We start from the raw sequence: 18,097 nt of genomic DNA, 5'->3' as shown, positions 1-18,097 counted from the left end.
CTGCCCCCTGCAACTATCACACATTCCCAGGTACTTACCCCATCATGTCAGAAACAATTTGTTTTAACCATTCATCAGAAAGAGCATTAGACCCACTGTGAGGTACAGAGGGAGAAGGAAAGGTGATGATATATGACATCATCAGTCATTTTCTTAAAGCTGAAGAGAATTTAAAAGAGATCAGTGTACTTACATGACCTCCTCATACTGTGTGTACAATTATCCCCACAGTGGATTTAAAGCAACATTATGCAGCTATTTTGCCATAAAATAAAAAAGCTTCATAATCATTTTGATGGTACAGTGACTTTTAATAGGGAGACTGGTTCCCCTTTCATTCCCATGGCTCGCTCCAAACACCTGTTACTGCAATATGTAACTCTGCTGTGTGGGTACGATCTCCCGAAGTGCCTAACTGAATAATCGTCTGTGGCTCAAACGGACAGAATCGGGGCCAGCGAGTTAATGACCAAAGCCGATCTGTTAAGAGAAAAAACAAGACTTTCAAAACCTGGGTTAATCTCTGATATTCTGCGAAAAAAACTTTTAATACACCAATACTTCCAAATGGAGTTGGTCCTGCTTTAACAGCGACACCTTGTCTGCTTTGGGAAGTTGGGGATCATGGGGAATATCCACCATTTAGTCGTGTTTCAGTTCAGCAAGTTGGACCATGCAGTCAGAGTTCTGGCCAACCATTTGGTGCATGGAAACTGCCGACCCGATCGGACCTCGGCCCAACAGATCTTACTACCACTGCAGCTGCAGAGGCTGTTGTGGCTCTAAATGTAAAGAAAAAGTTAATGTTGCCTAACCTATATTGACTCCTGTGGAATACGTCCCAATGAAAGATGTGAAGGAGAAGATTAAGGAGTTAGGTTAGGTCAGTTATAATAAAGTTCTCTGTCTAAAACATAATATCGCATCCTGAAAAGAGATGTTTTCAGTTTATAGACAACATTTAACCATTAGTTACTCACAGAAATAATCCACAGATTTATATGAATATGAAAATAAAACCAATAGAACTAAAATGTTGAAATAATATAATAATGTGAGAGATATAAATGGAGAAAACTTTGTACAAGTGGAGGAAAAACATGATTGTGTACATTCCAAAATCTGGAGATTCTAATAACTTTTTACACAATTATCTAGTTCCTATGATGATGTTGTGAACAATAAGTTTAATCAGCTTGTTGTTCACTGAACAGATGTGACAGAGGAAAGCAGACGATCATGTGATGATTCAGTTCAGGATCGTGATAATAAAACAGATGTTCGCTTTTTTTATAGTTACGTGGGTGTATGAAATGTTGATGCCACAAAGAATTGTGGGGCGGCATTTTTGTCTTTGCTATTACATAGGGTGGTCTGATGTTTCCTATGCCAAAGGAGATAAGTTAGGAAGCGTTGAAGCTCCTTTCCTTGTCATTTAGAGAATTCAAACAGCTCTTTTTAAGGCGGCCGCTGAAACACTTCCAGATCATTTCACTTAGTTAGGAAGGTTCCTAAACTAAACGGATTTTACGAACGCAAAATAAGTGTTTCCTTAATGCTGCCATCTTGGAATTTCATGAATTAGGTGTCTCCCACTGGATCCCCGTGAAGCTTAGATTAGGCTGTGAGATGTGTAAAGGACACTGAAGGAGAATGAAGTGAAACAACAGGTTTCAACACGCATACGGATAATACCCCTCTTTCTATTCAGCCCCGCCACAGCCCTTTTGCTTACAGCGTTCCATCTCCTACAGCAGCCGGTCAGCGCTGTGCACTTCTTCCTGCTATCGCATATCAGTGTAGTCCAGTGCTACTTCATGTTCCAGCATCAACGTTAACTGTTGTGGACCTAACCCGGGCCTGGTGGTCGCTCACTGTAAGGCTGAACGCTTCCACTCTGTGAACTCTACACTTCATTACTCTAGTGTTTTATTGACTTGAGAGGTTTTCTCTCTTTCATAAAGGGAGATTAACTGGGCCGGCCATGCTCTCACTGCACATTTGATCTTTTGTTCTATGTGGTGATCAACCTTGGAGGGGGAACAAGTGGCCGTAAAGAAGCTAACTGCTCTGTGTCCTGTATGCAGAGAGATTTATTGTTATAATCAAGTTGTAAGCGGTCATGGCCAGGGCAGCTACATATGGAAATACGTAATAGTAATACTGGTAATGGGCCTCTTTTGTAAACACTGACATCCAGCCTACTCTCTCATTAAAACCGGCGGTTTGTGTTGCAGACAACATTAAACCTCCACACTTGGAGCTGCAGTATGGTTTGGATTGTAAATTAGTTCTCTGGAGTAACGCTGTTTTTGGGAAGCTCTTCCACTGGGAGCCCGTTTCCAGACACTGGAAGTCGGTTGAGGTTATGGGCAGACTGGGCAGCTGGCCTCTGCTTGTTCCTCGGCTTCACAGGGTTTGCGAACGTCCAGTCAGATTGCTTTAACCTTCACAATAATATGCAACTGGAACTGATCGCCACTACATCACCCTGTATTACTAGATTTTATTTATTGCTTTGAATTACTGGCGGTCTTAGCTATGGCCGGGCCTATTTGAATCAAAAGGGGTCCGCCCTCAGAAGAGCCCTTGAATAATTTGACACTAGCAACATTTCTTTCTTATCAATTCTGCCAACACTGAACTGTTATCTGTGACAGCATCCTTCACATCTGACAGGATGTCGTCATGAACCCACATCTGATGTTATTTCCTGAACTTGAAATGAAGCAGGTTTTTACTTGTTGTGTGATTAGAGACCACTTTGGTATTTTAGTGATGATGATGTCATATAGTATCATTAGACCAAAGCTGTGAGGTATATAAACAAAACTATGGAACAGCAAAGATTTTTTCGAAGAACGATAACATGATATTCATATGTCTATCGGGGGGGGTCGGGGCTGGAGCCAATCCCAGATGCTGGAGAGGCCGGTCACACCCTGGACAGAGTTTACATAGAACAACCCTTCATGGTCACATTCACACCTACAGCTAGAATACAGGCTCCAATTAACCACAGCGATAACATGCATATAACCTGCAAAGTCCACAAAGAAAGGTTCTGGGGCCAAACCGCGATTCACACTTCTGCATCACTGTGCCTCGAACCTCTATTTTCTTTAAATCATGAAAAAAAATGTAATCCTATAATTGTTGTTAACAGGTAGGGTGGTGGATCTGCTGCAGGCTATACTTTATGATCCAGCATTGCTTTTGTTGTTAAATTAATTTGTTGTCATCTGATACATAAGACTACGTGCAACACCCTCTTACTCTCTGCCTCAGTACATTGAGGACACTCCCTTATATTTGTCGGAGCTTCTGTGCCAATCGTCCTCACTTGCCCTGTCTTTACAGGAAAGATGGATGCTTACTTATATAAGATGTTTTTTCCAAACCTGCCTCAGCTTCCAATCGAATGCAGGTTTTTACATTAAGACAGGAATTTGGAAAGACTGCTGACAATTTCGATTATGGCTGTAAATATATGAAGGGTGAAAAGTGTGGAAGAGACAAGGAAGCAGAGGGAGTGAGTGTAAGAGAGAGGATGTCTTGCTGCGGATGTGTGCATATATCCATATGTCTGTATTTAATTTGTCTGTGCTGTGGGGATTCCATTACCTTTTAGAAGGGTGAGCATTATGTCACTTATGAACACCATGTGTCCTGCTATCCTCAGTACATGGGGACCGTTTATTAGATCTTGCAAGCTGGAAATGAAGACTGCACCACATGTCGGTCTGTCAACGTTTGGAACCGATCAAAAAGAAATTTGCCAGCTTTACCATTCACAAGCATGTAAAGATTCACTGCTGCTGTGGGGCAATCAAAACGCTGTATACCTTATGCAAACTACACACACACACACACTGCTGGATGTTTTCAGCTCAGTGACGTTGATTGTTTTATATTTTGGAATAGATGCATTGGCTGGGAATGTGTTTGGTCCAGCTCCAAGGCAGTTTTAAATAGGACCTGTCGGATTTTAGACCCTCAGTAGTATTTCATATGCATTCTCAGTTAACCCCACGTAACCCTAAAGGCCCCATTTATGCCCCTGTAGATTGGCTAAAGTGCGATGTATGAGATGATAGAGAACATGTTTATCTGAGGCCTCATAACCAAATGAAAAAAGTGTCATTCATAAAGAAATACAGATCAAATGTCAATATCTAGGGCGAGTTATGCATTTCAAGCCTTTATTGCATTGCAAGAATTAGGAGGGATTTACATTTCAACAGAAAAGCAGTATAGCTTTGTTACTAAAATGTAAATTGATAATTATTGGAAGCTCATCTCACAGTTTGAGCACGCAGGTCATCTTAAGCTGAAGCACCGTAAGTCTCAGTCCTTCACAACAATCCTGTGCCACCCAGACTCCAAATTACTGTAAACGAAAACCAAAGCCACACTGTGGCAACGGAAGGGTGTCAATTTGGACAGGAAAGAATTTATTTGAACGTGACTAGAGTTTCTCTGGCTCAGCTCCCTGGTGAGGATGTGGAGAGGCTCTGGCTCGGGTTACTCTGTCCCCTGACGTGTATGCCACATGCACCCCAAACAATAGCCAGTTCATCCATGGCTTTGTCTGTCTGCAGCAGCAGCCAGGAAAGAAAAACACCTCAACTCGTACCTAGGTGAGAATAGATATTGTGGATTTGGAAAGTAATTAGGATTAAACACGCGACTAATGATGAGGAATAGCGAGTCTTTTTGGTATGCTTCATATCGGCATATACCGACCCTATTAAGTCAGACAATTAACACACGATTAGCCAAAATGATTCAGTCATGATCAAGGATGACCAAAAATGATGGAATGTCCCTATGGTCCAGGAGTTAAAGGACTGACCATGATCTGGAACATCTTTAGTCCACATTCCACTGAGAACCCGGGTGGCTTGTCATTCTATATTCATCTCTCTCTTTACTGTCAGTAGAAGCCTAAACATGAAAAAAAAATCCAGTGATCTACACAGATGTTAAATATTGTAAAAGTAAAACACTATTAAGTCGATTACTGGTATCATCATATACTATGGATTGAGAATTAAGAGAGAAAAGTTGATCCATCCCTACTGACATTCATGCATGGATATCACCAACATCTCCCTCTGGGTACCTGGTATGACCTCAGCCGACGGATTCTTATCAGTCTCATATTTCTGACTCTCAGAAATATCTGGGAGGCCCTGCAAAGGAGCTGTGACCCAAAATGTCATGCCCTTCAGATGAGGAAACCAGCTCCGTTTGTTTTCCCTTCTGCTCAGACTGCGAGCATGACACCCATACTTGCACTGTGAAGTTGTTTTTTACTCGGGCAGCATAGAGCAGTAATTGATTCACAGCATCTTGTGTGGACACAGACTGTAGGTTCTGTACGCGTAGGGGCACCTGGCTCAGGTCACACTCCAGAATAATAAACCAATATGGGGGTGATGTGTATGAACCCCACTGGACAGTCCCCCCCTTCTTCTCTATTCTTCCCTCCCCCAGGTTCTCCTCCAAAGCCCAGGCCACAGAGCGGAGGTGATGATGGGCCCCAGAGTTCCCCATAGGCCTCCCTTACTGGTCCCACCCTGAATGGGTGTCTGTTCCCTGACATCTCCGTCTATCATCACCACACCATCAATCCCGTGCCTCTGTGACCATCCCTGCAGAGACAGGGCTCCACTTTGTCCCAAAACCCACCCTACTTCCCCACTAGGCCCCCTGGCTTATAGACCCCACTGTGCATAGGTTGTGACAGCTACCTGACAGCAGAGGCCCCTAAATTACAGAAACTTTAGTCCAAGCCTCCCTCTGTCCCCCAATGCATCAAAACACCATTTCCAGAAGCAGCAACTTCCCCCAACATATCCAAATACCATGTGCCTGTCCAGGAGTGAGAGACCTTCCCCCACTTTGTATATCCATAACGGAGCCCCTCTACCTTGCTTTCATCCACATCAAGGTTCCCCTGACCCAGTAAACGCCTTCATGATCAAGGCCTCCCCAGGGAATAGAGGTGGATGTTATCATAGCATTCCAGCCCATGTGAAAGTATGCCAATTAGCATAGCTGGAGAATGTTGTTTTGGTAGCCTCTTTCAGTAAGCCCCCCCTCCCAATGGCAGGCAGGGCCCATGTGGGCGGCTTCGAGCTGTCACTGGAATTGCTATTCATGCTGAAAATTGAGACTCTGTGTTGCAGCGGCTCTTAAATTTATTGCACAATCAGAAAGGAATATAAATTCTACAGTAGGTGGCACTTCACCAGTCCTGTCGGTGTCCAATATGACTCAACAACAATTCCAGCCTTATAGCTTCTCCTAGTGTACCTTGGCTCTGCAGTGATGTTAGTTGACGGACTGTATGCTTTGATAGTTAATAGATCTGGCTAAGCACACCGAACACACTAATACTGTAACCTAAGCAGTTTTGCGTGCGTGCGTGCGTGCGTGCGTGCGTGCGTGCGTGTGTGTGTGTGTGTACCATGTGTTAGTATCCCAGTCCTCAGACCGGTTTATTAGGTGTTTACATTGCAGAATGAACACGAACTCAGACCAGAAAATATGTATATTTTTTTCAGACAATCCACGATTTTGTAGGTCAGACGCTCTGCTGATATTAGGGCACATCAACAGTTATCTTCTTTCACTGATTATAATTCAGGCAAATACCATATGACCACACTTAATTCACAACAAGCATATTTCATTACAGTGGGAAGTTTGGTCAGACCATGAAGTCCTTCAACCTGGCAGGGTCTAACTCTGACCTACTTCACACAACACAGAGTGCACTGTAGAAGAAGTGGGTCCGGTGTCCTGATGATGTCACCCAGTGGTTTGTACTGGAGCTGATTTGGAGCCCAGTTGTGGCTGTAGGAGCTGGGAACATGTGTTAATGTGAAGTTACTTGAAAAGTAGATGACCGCAAGCTAAAAGACAAATATCCAATTATTTGATTATATCACACTGACTGAAACTTTATGTACAGTGGCTTCGCTTCAAAATGCAGAGTGGATGCAAAGCTCATTTGTATCTGGAATGTTCAGTCGACCTATATGCAATAGGTTGTAATAAATCTCTGGCCTGATGGTCTGTGGCAGGGAGCCAGCACAGGCAGGCAAACTCACAGATGATCCTGCTGTGAGGAGACTTCACTCCATCACTGCATGGTGTGATCAGCTGTAATTCTACACTTGGACTTGAGAGGTTAACTTTATAAACTCTGGGATCCCTCAATCAACAACATGAGGCCTCCATTATAATTCTTCAGGCATCATGGACATTGTAGTTTTTTCTAAGTTGCTTGGATTGCAGTTAGGTATAGTTGGTGCCACTGCAATCCCGGAGACCATCGGCTATGGTCTGATGTTGAATTAGCCTCGGAGGGCAACAGACAATATTTTGGGTCTTCTGTTGTAGATGTCAGATTCAACGGCCAAGACTCCATCTGCCATTCGCCCGTATACGGTTTACAGTCTGACAAGTTTAATTTATCACACAGGTCGAAAGTTACTTGCTACCTGCGTATTGTTGTGCAATAGTAGTAGTAGATGACGTTGGCTAATTATTAATAATCATGAAAATGATTATTAAAATAAAAATTATTTATTAAAAATAATTAAAAATTATAAAGCTATTAATTAAGAATAGTAAAATAATTAATTAGAAATGATACGGTTATCAATTAATAATCGTTAAATAATTAATGAAAACAATACAATTATCAATTAAGAATGAAACAATCTGTAATTATTACTTATCGTTGCGGGGCACCACCCTGGTTACAGGGACCAACAAGTCAATCTTTAAATATCAGTCTCACGTGATATACGTTATATTAATAATCTCAATATTCAATATTAATGATTATATAATAAACAATGAAGGGTTTTAAGTTCGAGCACAGGCTATAGTAATCCAGCTGTATTTACATACATATGTACAAATAATCACAGAAATGCAAATACTTTAATTACAAAAGTATTTATTAAAAAGGGAAATAGAGTTAATGTTATTCAATGATTCTTCATTTAACAAACTCCAATATTTCAAAGATGACAACAGCAGCAGCAGCACTTATCACAATTGTCACACATGTAATACTGAGTATCCAAGTGTGTGTGTGTGTGTGGTCGTGTGTGTCTGCCTGTCTGTGTCTCTGTGTGTGTAAGAAAGAGATAGGAGAGTGGTTATGGCGTAATGACGAGATCACGTGGTGACGTAGTCTGGCTGAGAGCAAGATGTTACGTTCAAGATGGAGGTTTATGACCCCGGTGACGACATGAGGTCGAAGACAAGATGGCGGTCAGTCGCCAGTTACACAAAGAAACTTTTTAGACAAAGAGATTTCTTATCTCCTGGTTCTGGCGCCAACGGCGTCGAGATGAATTAAGTCAGACGATGTTTCTGAGAGATCAGAAACATCGTCTGAGACAAGCTACAGTGACTTCACCACTCAGTACACAAATTGGAGTTGTGTACCGATCTTTTAACAGGTCTCTGCAAAACATTAGTTGGACGATAACAGAGCTGCCGGAGGCTCTCTGTCACGGCGAGAGGCACTTTAAAACATTTCAACACGGTACAAAGGAACCGGAAGTGACGTATCGTTTCGTCGTGTTACACGGCTTAAAACAGATCCGCGATCTGCAAACAAACATACAATCAAATAAATGACACACTAAGTATTTATACTAGTCTCTGCCCAGACAATAAAGCCTCTTACTGTGACCTTCACGGTGTTGCATGCGCGTGTCGCGCGGATATTCCGGAAGTCCAGTGAATGATCGTGGCCGCTTAAGCTCGGTGGCGTTGGTTCTTCTGTTGCAGCGGCGTCGGCTGGGCCGAATAGGAGCAGATTCGTCTTGCTCCTCAACGGGATGACGTCGTTCTTCTGCAGTGATGAACAGCGGTGGTACAGTTGTTTTGGAGATCGTGGAAAAGAAAAGTCTTTGTCTCGGCCGGCGAATGAGCTTCCTGTTGCGCGGCTTTTGTGGTTATTGCCTCCTTTAGCAACTAAATCATCTAGCTAGATCTATTGACGTCTTCAGAGAGCAGGAAATGGCGATTGCCTCCTTGAGAGCTGGAACATCTGAGAGACCCAAAAAGGGCCCTGGTCGAAGTCCTTAGCAGGGAGAATGGCTGATAAAACTAAAAGTTAAGGTTGCCCCTTTAGAGCTGGAACATCTGGGAGGCCCCGAAGGGGCCTGGTCGAAGTCCTTAGCAGGGAGAAATGGCTGATAAACTAAAAGTTAAGGTTGCCCCCTTTTAGAGCTGGAACATCTGAGAGGCCTGGAAGGGCCCTGGTCGAAGTCCTTAGCAGGGAGAATGGCTGCGATTTTTGATGAGCAGCCCCTTTTAAATTACCTGAGAGGTCCTCCTCCTTAAGGAGTTGGTCATAGGACATCGGCCAATTGAATTGTCAGGAAACGATCTGAGTGGGCGGGGCTTGGAAGTCAGCGGGGGTTCCAAGGCATTCCCAGGACATTTTACACCACCAGGGGGAGAGTCTTGGGCCTGCTGGAGAATGTTTTCCCTCCAAAAGTTTAACAAACCCTTTGTTTCAACCTCGGCTCCAGTGTCTGGTGGCTCCCCTTGGGCTCTTCAGACCCAGCAGGGCTCCCCCGGGGCCTTGAAACCTGCTGGGGTTTCTCGAAACTGCCAGGAAAAAGTACTCACAGGTGGATAGGAATGTTCCACAAGGCCTTGATTTATACAGGCCTTTGTGTTAATGGTCAGTTCACTCTGGGCTCTGGCCCTACAGTATGAATGCAGATCAATTAAAAGCTGATAGCTGATTCATTTCGGTCAATGTGGTCTACCTCATTCGGCCCCCACATGGAGGCAACCAAAATCTGCTCAAACTGGATTGGTCAAACTACAAACAGAAACCAGAAGGTCGCCAGACCCCAAATCTTGTCCCTCGTATAAACATATGAATATAAAGATATATTCATATGCTCAGATTCATATAGAGATTAGCGCCCTTGGAGCTCCGTGACCCCATGGATTGGCTAGGACTACTCAATGTGGACATAACAAATTGATAGGTACACAGACGTCAGACAGCAGATTCTCAGATCAGATTCAGCAGACCCTGACCTACACATGGATGTAGAAAGAACAACACAAGCCGTATACAGATATCTCTACAGTTTCATCCAGTAGTAACATAGACGGACCAACTAGTCTTTCATGTTCAGAAGTAAATTAACTGTATGATGAATTTGAATTTGCAGACTTTGTGCTGTTTTGAACACCATAACATAATTCCTGCACCAGAAGAGATGTCATCATAAACAGTGTCAATCCCATTAAACCTTTGACATCAGCGCTACCATATTTTTTGTTTGACCTGCATTGATTCATATGAAGAGTCACAGGCAGAGGAGTACACTGTGTGCTCTAGACCTCTACTCGACCACAAGCCCTAACCTCAAACAATGTGCTGTAGCTCTAAAGCATTGTTTGAGACATGAGGCACACTCTTAACGCTGGCTCTGGGTCCAACCTGACCACGGCACAGAATGCCTTCAGTTCCTTCAAGAAAAATACTGAACATGCTTCTGTCCAATTCTAGCACAGTCTTCCTTCAGCAAATAACCACTTGAGTACATTCGCAGTGCACTTTGACTATAACCAGAACTGCTCCACTCCTCCACTTTCCATTGAATGCTCGTCCTGTAGGCGATATAAAAACAGGCATTGCCGTCTCACAGGGCTATAATGTGTTATTGTAGACAAACCTTCTCATAAATTTAATTTCTTGGCAGTACTGGTTGAAACTAAAAAGGAACCTCCAATTTTAGTGTTGTTTTTTTAATGTTTCAGTGCCTGACAAACAGTTCTGTCTTGGTGGGGGTAAGTCATTATGTCCAGTTGCCAGCAGGGGGCCGGAAGGGTTTAAAGAGAGATGTCAGGTGAGTGGGTGTTTGCCACATTAGGGGGGAATTGCAGTCTCGCTTGCCAAAGAGTGCCGTGGTCCAACAAAAATGCAGCATCACCACTCTGCTCTCCATATGTCAACGGCCAAGCTTTTGTTTCTGTGAATCCACAGCCCGGTTACATTTGGTCAGTGGCATAACTGCTATGTCTATTGAAACGAGATCATAGACGTACATGCCCACAACTCAGATTCAAAATAAGCTACTACTTCTACTACCAGTAATAATATTTTTTACATGCATGTAAGCTGCCATCTCAGGTACGGAAACAGTAGTCTAGTATGTGTCTGGATTTTCACTCGCTCCGACCACAGAGCCCCCCAGGGACTTGTGGTTTGGTGTAGCGTAGGTTCCCGGACTCTCTAGTTCTGCTGGTGGAGGGATATATGATAGGATAGGCAGTGATGTATCTGTTGTCAGTGTTTGTGTTTCTGTGCCGACTGCTGCAATGTTTTTGTTCCCAGTGAAGTGTGATTTGGCCTCAGGATGTCATGACTACTGGTTTCAAGTGGGACGTTGGTTTGGATTACAACAGGCTCTTGATTTACGATCTAGATGCTTCCTGCACATTCACTGGACACATAAACAGTTCCTATGAGAGGATCACTCTGTGCACTCCACAATTGAATCTACGACATATCAACAGTGGTTTATTCAGTTATATGTTTTGACTTGGTCATCTTGCCAATTTGTGATTAGACCAAACACGATAACTATGCTATGGAGGACATTTAGAAAGTTGACATTATTATTTTGACTGCGATTGAATGAAAGAAGCCCTGAGGGAAAATAAAGTGGTGAAGGATCCATGCGTTGTATGTACCTTGATGTGAAACCATTTTTTCCCTCTATTGCTTCGATTCATAGTCATGATCTTCAAATATAAAAAGACAAAATATCCACATTTTGTCAAGATCATAGTTTTTAGAGGCATATTTAAATTGTTTCAGGTTGTAATTCACTGACCTTCAAGTACCTGATAAACCCTGTATCACAGTAAAGATATAATTGCCTTTGTGAAAACTTTAACAAGGGTCTTTATTGTATGTAATTTCCATCGATTGTTTTGCAAATAGAAACCAGAAGAATAGTCTTATCGATCGGCAAACTCTGAGTCTGCACGATTACAGCTTGTCCTCAACATGTTTACAATTATATCTGTGGATTCTGAAGACGCATTCGCATGGGGGCTGTGCAGTGAAGCAACGATAAAGACTATTGGGTCACTACTAGGTCGTGGATCAGGTTGTATTGATTCAAATGAAACTCCAGTATATCACAGCCTTACACTTGGATAATGGATAATATTTCTCCAAAAAGATCTGACCTAATTAGAAACAGGAATAATGACATGTCATTTCAGTTTAGTCATGGTTTCAGTGAGTTATAGAACTGGGATACTCTGCCCACGGTAAATCTTTGTTCAATCTTGGAATCACTTGAAGAGTATTAGATTGATAATGTGGCTCCCGTTCAGGTCACCGCTCCTCACATGCACTTGGGACAGTTATTTTTAGGGGATCAAACTGAAACCCAATACCCTGAGTGGCTGTAAATTATAGACACTATGTCAAGTTGTGCAAATCCTTACATATAACTCAAGACACCACTGCTGGTTCTGTGCTAACTTTCATAATGGTACTTTCTCCACGCTCTGTGGGGCTGTGTTCTTTTGTGTATTTGTGTGCACATAAGAGTGATAGAGGGGCTAGCAACATCTGAGAAAAGAGTATCTGTGTGTGCCAGAAAGAAAATGTGGGATTAATCAAGGGAATTGCTTGGTGAGCTATATGGTCCTTTTAAATCCACTCTCTCCGATCACCTTTCTGTCTTTGTATAAACCTTTGACTAAAACCAACCATCACAGAGGTGTCTGGGTTTATGGGAGACATGGCAGCCAAACTTCAATTCTAAAACACAAAGCCAGGACCATTTTCTCCATCCCTGTAAATCCATTAAATCCCTCCATCGTCTCATTCTCCGTAAATATTCATTTTCTTCCAGTGTGGTCTGAAGTTGGGGAACACATTGATCGATGTCTGTGGATCCGTCTCTGTCTGTGGCCAACGTCCTTCTAAAGCCAGGACCGGCTTCTCACTTTAAGTCTGGCCAATATATGACACCTGGGAGCACGTACAGCACCGTGGAAATAGGGGTGACATCCGTAAAAATTATACTTACTTTTTTATTGCTGAAATAAATAACTCGGTGAAAAGTGGTTTATTGGACGCATTCTCTGTAACGCATGTGGATAGTTTGATGTTTACACTCTGTCAGGTGGTGTAAGGAGGCTGTTCATCCAAAAAAAGTGTCACTGTTTTGTGCATCACAACAGATTGTCACTTGATCCTTAAAGCTGTGCAGAGACAGTTTTTATGGATGAAGTAGAATTGCCTGACAAATCATTAGCTCTGGCCACTTTACTGCGGATTGCAACTTTTGTTTGAAAATAAATATTGCCAAGATAATGATGCATTACTCTCAATAGCACTGAGAGTTACCCGGGGCTTCACAAGGCGTTTTAGTAGAGTAGGTTTTCATCTGTTCATAATTTTGTGACTGGAGTTACCACATTCTTTCGAAAGGCAATCATGCTCTGTATCAGTACAGAGAGCGCAGTCATCCGCAAAGAGGTGAACAAGGTTGTTGAATACAAGGTTCTCACCGTGCACGCACATGTGGTGTATTCGTGTCATGGCTGAGAAGTTGCAAATTGATTCATCTTCCATACAAACAACACAACGCTCAACAGCATGTGTTCAGCATCCAATAGACCGTCCAAGGCAGTGGTTGAACTTGAAATGTTCTTTATAAAGATTGTTTTCACAGCCTTTAGCTTTTAGTCTCCTCCCCAGAGATAAAAAGCAATTCGGCAGCTAAGATCAATCTAGCATCCAAGAATTCAAGATCTGCTCTTTACCTTCTCAAAATGTCAGCTCTCTGAGTCTCCGGTGTCATTTAAAAAAAAAAAAATTATAGCCAAATCCGAAATCTACTGATGTCTTCATTATTAGCTAGCATTTTAGCACTTCTGGTTCCCTTGTCTGAAAGTCAATGGTTTTATGGTTCGACACTTCCTGTAGACATTTCTAATTGTATTCTATGAAAGACCAAAAACAGGAGTGAATACCCAACTTGTACTTTTATCTCTGCAAAGGATGGTATGTTCTCACCCCTCTCAATTTGTTTGTTTTGTGTGAGCCAGATAATGCTAAACTACTGAATTGATTTCCCTTCAATTTGGTGGAATGATCGGACATGCGGGCAGGGGACACCATGGACAGGTCACCAACCAATCACAGAACTGGGATACTGAGACAATCAGCCATTCATGCCCAAATTTAAACCTAATAGCCAATTTAGAGTTACTGGTTAATCTAACCTGCATTTCTTTGGACTTCAGGTGGAAGCCGGAGTACAGAGAGAATTTACTGAGAAAATTTATGTCGGCTTTGCATCATTAATTTTAGACATTATTTATGTAGACATGACGCTAGATGTATTTTAGAATCATAAAACTGCTACTTTTCGGTGTGCTTGACTATTATTGTTGGATTTTTCCATAAATTCTTTTATTTCTACTTTCGTAAATTCAAAATGTTCTCCATATCACGCATCACGACTTTTAGACAGGTTTACTACAGTCCGTCCGCCCGACTTCATCAACCATCAGGGACTAGATTTCACAGTCACTGGGGCATGTGCGTTTTCAAACTTCCCACATTTCGATGCCTACATAAACAGCCAAGAGAATTTCAAGATCAAACCTTAGGTCTCCCGGTTAAATCAAATTGCATGTGAGGGAAAACTCTGAAAAGTACAGAGGTCAGTGGAGTTTTTCTCCTCCGCGTCTGACTACTCCCATGAAAGTAGGTGAATGTGCTACTACTTTGGTTCCTTTAAGAGATGATTAAAATTTTCCCAGGAAGTCAGCAGAATGAGATATGTTCTGTTGATTGAGGCAGCCAGATTTCAAAAAGCAAGTAAAACCAAGCGCTTGTTTACACAAGTGTTTTTTTCCGCTGTGGCCGTTGCTTGTAAATCACTTGTCTGTTGTCACTATGTCATCCCTTGTCTGGCGTACACATTACTATTTATTTTATATCCGCGCACATGCTGCACCTCTTGTTGCAATACTCATCAACATGCCACTGAGTCATTCCTCACGACTCCCTCTGTTTAATGTGTGAATGGCAGCGATAGTCAGGGTGCACTGAGAAGCCAAGCAAGAGAAGACTGTGTGCGTGTGTGTGTATGACTGTGTGTGCGTGTGTCTTTGTTTGTGTGTGTGTGTGTGTGTGTGTGTGTGTGTGTGAGATAAAGTTCTGAAACCAGGAGCCCAGCACTCCTCCATCTTGGCAGCAGGCCTGTGTATTAGCAGCAGTATCCTGCAAATCTCTGTCTGCATTTCTTCTGGAAACAGGTACTTCTACTGTTGGTGATATTGGATTTATACTTTCTGTAAAGTATTAAACAACACAAGTCCATGACATTATGCATGCTTCGGTGCAGGGAGGATGCAGAGCGAGCCGTCCAAGAGGCTAAACGAATAAAAGCACTGCAAACAGAATGAAGTTAGCAACACAAAAAAAAAGGAAAAGTCTGTAGCGACTTCATACTTTCATTACTTTGCCAGAAACTTGTCTCGATCCAGCGGGAGACCGTTTCTCATTCAATTACGCGTTCCATGTGTGGTTTCCAAGGCTTCATGCACAGCAGCTTCTGCGCAGGTCCAATTTTTCACACACATCCTCATCTCCAACACTCAGTTCATTGCCTATCAAAACAGAAGTGCACTCGGTCTGTCTGGCACATGTGTGTATATGCAAGTTTATATGCATATGGACGGTCTTAGGTACGCGTGTGTGTGTGTCTATGTCTGTGTGAGTTTTAGGGATATTTCCCAGAGTGTAGGTTGAGACACGTGCCATGTTGTTTACTCTCTCCACAGTTCAGGGCAGAGCTGTAGGCGCTCACCATATATCTTGTTGAAATGGAATCTGCACAAGTGTTTGAGGTGCATGTGTCAGCCCTTTGATGCCATTTTGAGGTATTGATATTCAGGAACCTGGGTTTTAGCAGATTCCAAGAGCATTTCAAGGGTTGACCTACTTTTGAGCTTAGCTTTGTCCCTCAAATATTTTTTTTTGCTGAATAATAGATTGAAATCAAAGTGGATGAAATTGAATAAATTGTGTCCCACTTTAATCAGTCCTGAATTAATTTGTGTGTATTGTGTAACTATCGATCCTTTATTTCACAGTAAGAATCTCAGACTCTAAATTGACCATATGTGCGAACAGGAGTGTGAATTGACTCTGTGTTGACCCTGTGGTACGATGGTGACCTGTCCATGGGGATTCCAGCCTCTAACCCCCTTGACCCTCGCAGAATACGCGTTGTAGGTGATGGATGGAGAATGCACGCAGCAGACCAGCCTGTATCCTGCAGGTGATACATAAGTTTCCTATTTATATTTATAAAGAAATGTGTAAGGGTGTGGGTGAAAATGGTTGGATACATTTGGATGTGCTGTCATGATGCAGTCTGGTTAACTGGTTGTCTGCATGCCATGGCTTGCCATATCCGCACCAAATACCAAGGTGTTGGAGTACAGACACCTGCTGTCAGACAGATTTGTGAGTGCTGGCAGGATGTGGACACAAGCCACATCCAGGGTTTTAATTAGCAACTCATCTCGTAGTTGTACTTCTAGGCTGCATTCTAATGCTTTAACATGAGTCACGTTCACACATTTAGAACCAGATATCAGCTAAAGTTGAATAAGTGGAGGTCAAATTGCACCACTGATCCAGATGGCTGGCTGTGAGCTGCATTGTTTTGTGTGCCCTTGATGGACCAGTAATATTAATACACAGATTGAGTATACAGTACTTTTATACAGGGTGTGTGTATTGATCATTGACGATATGTAAAAGGGAGTTACACAAACTAAATATCCTCTATTTGTGTGTCTATTGGCCTTGTACTTTCTTTGATTCGATAGATTTTTTTAATTGTCTTTTATTTATTTAACGTTACTGATATATCTTCTATAACAGATCATACTTCAAACAATGAACTCTGTCTTAGTGCATACCATTTCCAAGCGTAGTTTTGCACCACGTCACAATAATAATACTAACAATTATTGTGATGTTTGTTGATATTGCCCCATACTTCCCCCAGCACCTACCTACAATTTTCCCTGAATCGACATCTGAGGTCGTTGCTGTGTTTTCCATTGGAATTCAAACTTGTTCTCAGGTGATTGGATGAGCTGATGCTGCTGCTTATTTGTTTTATTTAGTGTGTGTCTACGACTTCTGGCTGCAAAGCAAATTGGCCCGCAGGAACGAGAGCGATTTACCCCACTGTTTCACTCTTGCTCAGTCCTGCTCGACATCAGTTTCCACATTTTTGTAACATGTTCATCACCGCTGCAAAGTTCTGTCAAATTTTTATGACCTTGATTTTGCCTGTCTGCCTGCGGAGAGCTTTGTGGTGAGATAGGCGCGGATATTATGGTTTGTTTTCTTGTTTTGCCAAGAAGAAACTCTTGCTGTCTGTCAATATATAACTAATTATATATATAACAAAATAATAATGCCCTAAACACTATAAACAAACTGTCACATGCTGGTACCGGAAAATTATATTGCCACTAAACTTTGAACCCTGTGAACCCTTTTTGATTTTCCATCCCTGATGGAGGTCAATCTGATTCCTGCTGAAGTTGGTTCTGTAGAATTCTGTCAATGGCCTGTAAATGACCCAGTTTATTGGCAGCATCTGGCTCCAGCTGTATAACACATTTTCCTTTTGTGTCCTCCAGCCTGTGTTGACCCTCACCTCGACTGATTAGCCAAGGAACGAAGATCGCTCAGGTAGGAATTGAATCATCTCTTCCAACATGCTTTTGATGTTGTGCCAGTATGCAGATATACCTACACATGGTCACCGCTCATTAGTCTGCATTTATTGCCTTTTGTCTGTCTGGTTGTGGTTAAATGTCCTTTCAACCCCTCTCCACCTCTCACAATGTTCTGAATTCGATGCTGTGATTGTTAACAGCTTTAATCACATGCAAGAGTGCTTCACTCTGTGAACTGCGCCACTGTTTCCCCCTGCAGGATCTGGCAGCTTGTTTATGTATGGAT

General features: G+C 42.4%; 1 long non-coding RNA gene across 1 annotated transcript in view; it reads left to right on the top strand.

The window, feature by feature from the left end:
• Positions 1–18,097, top strand: part of LOC128444979 (uncharacterized) — a 99,109-nt gene that overhangs the window by 22,748 nt on the left and 58,264 nt on the right. The window contains exon 3 of the long non-coding RNA XR_008339227.1: positions 17,773–17,824. This is a non-coding gene — a long non-coding RNA (uncharacterized LOC128444979). The remainder of the gene's footprint in view (positions 1–17,772; positions 17,825–18,097) is intronic.

Source organism: Pleuronectes platessa, chromosome 7, assembly GCF_947347685.1.
Source record: "Pleuronectes platessa chromosome 7, fPlePla1.1, whole genome shotgun sequence".
Lineage (NCBI taxonomy): Eukaryota > Metazoa > Chordata > Actinopteri > Pleuronectiformes > Pleuronectidae > Pleuronectes > Pleuronectes platessa.
The sequence above is the reverse complement of the archived record's forward strand: the minus strand, read 5'-3'. Positions and strand labels throughout refer to the sequence as shown.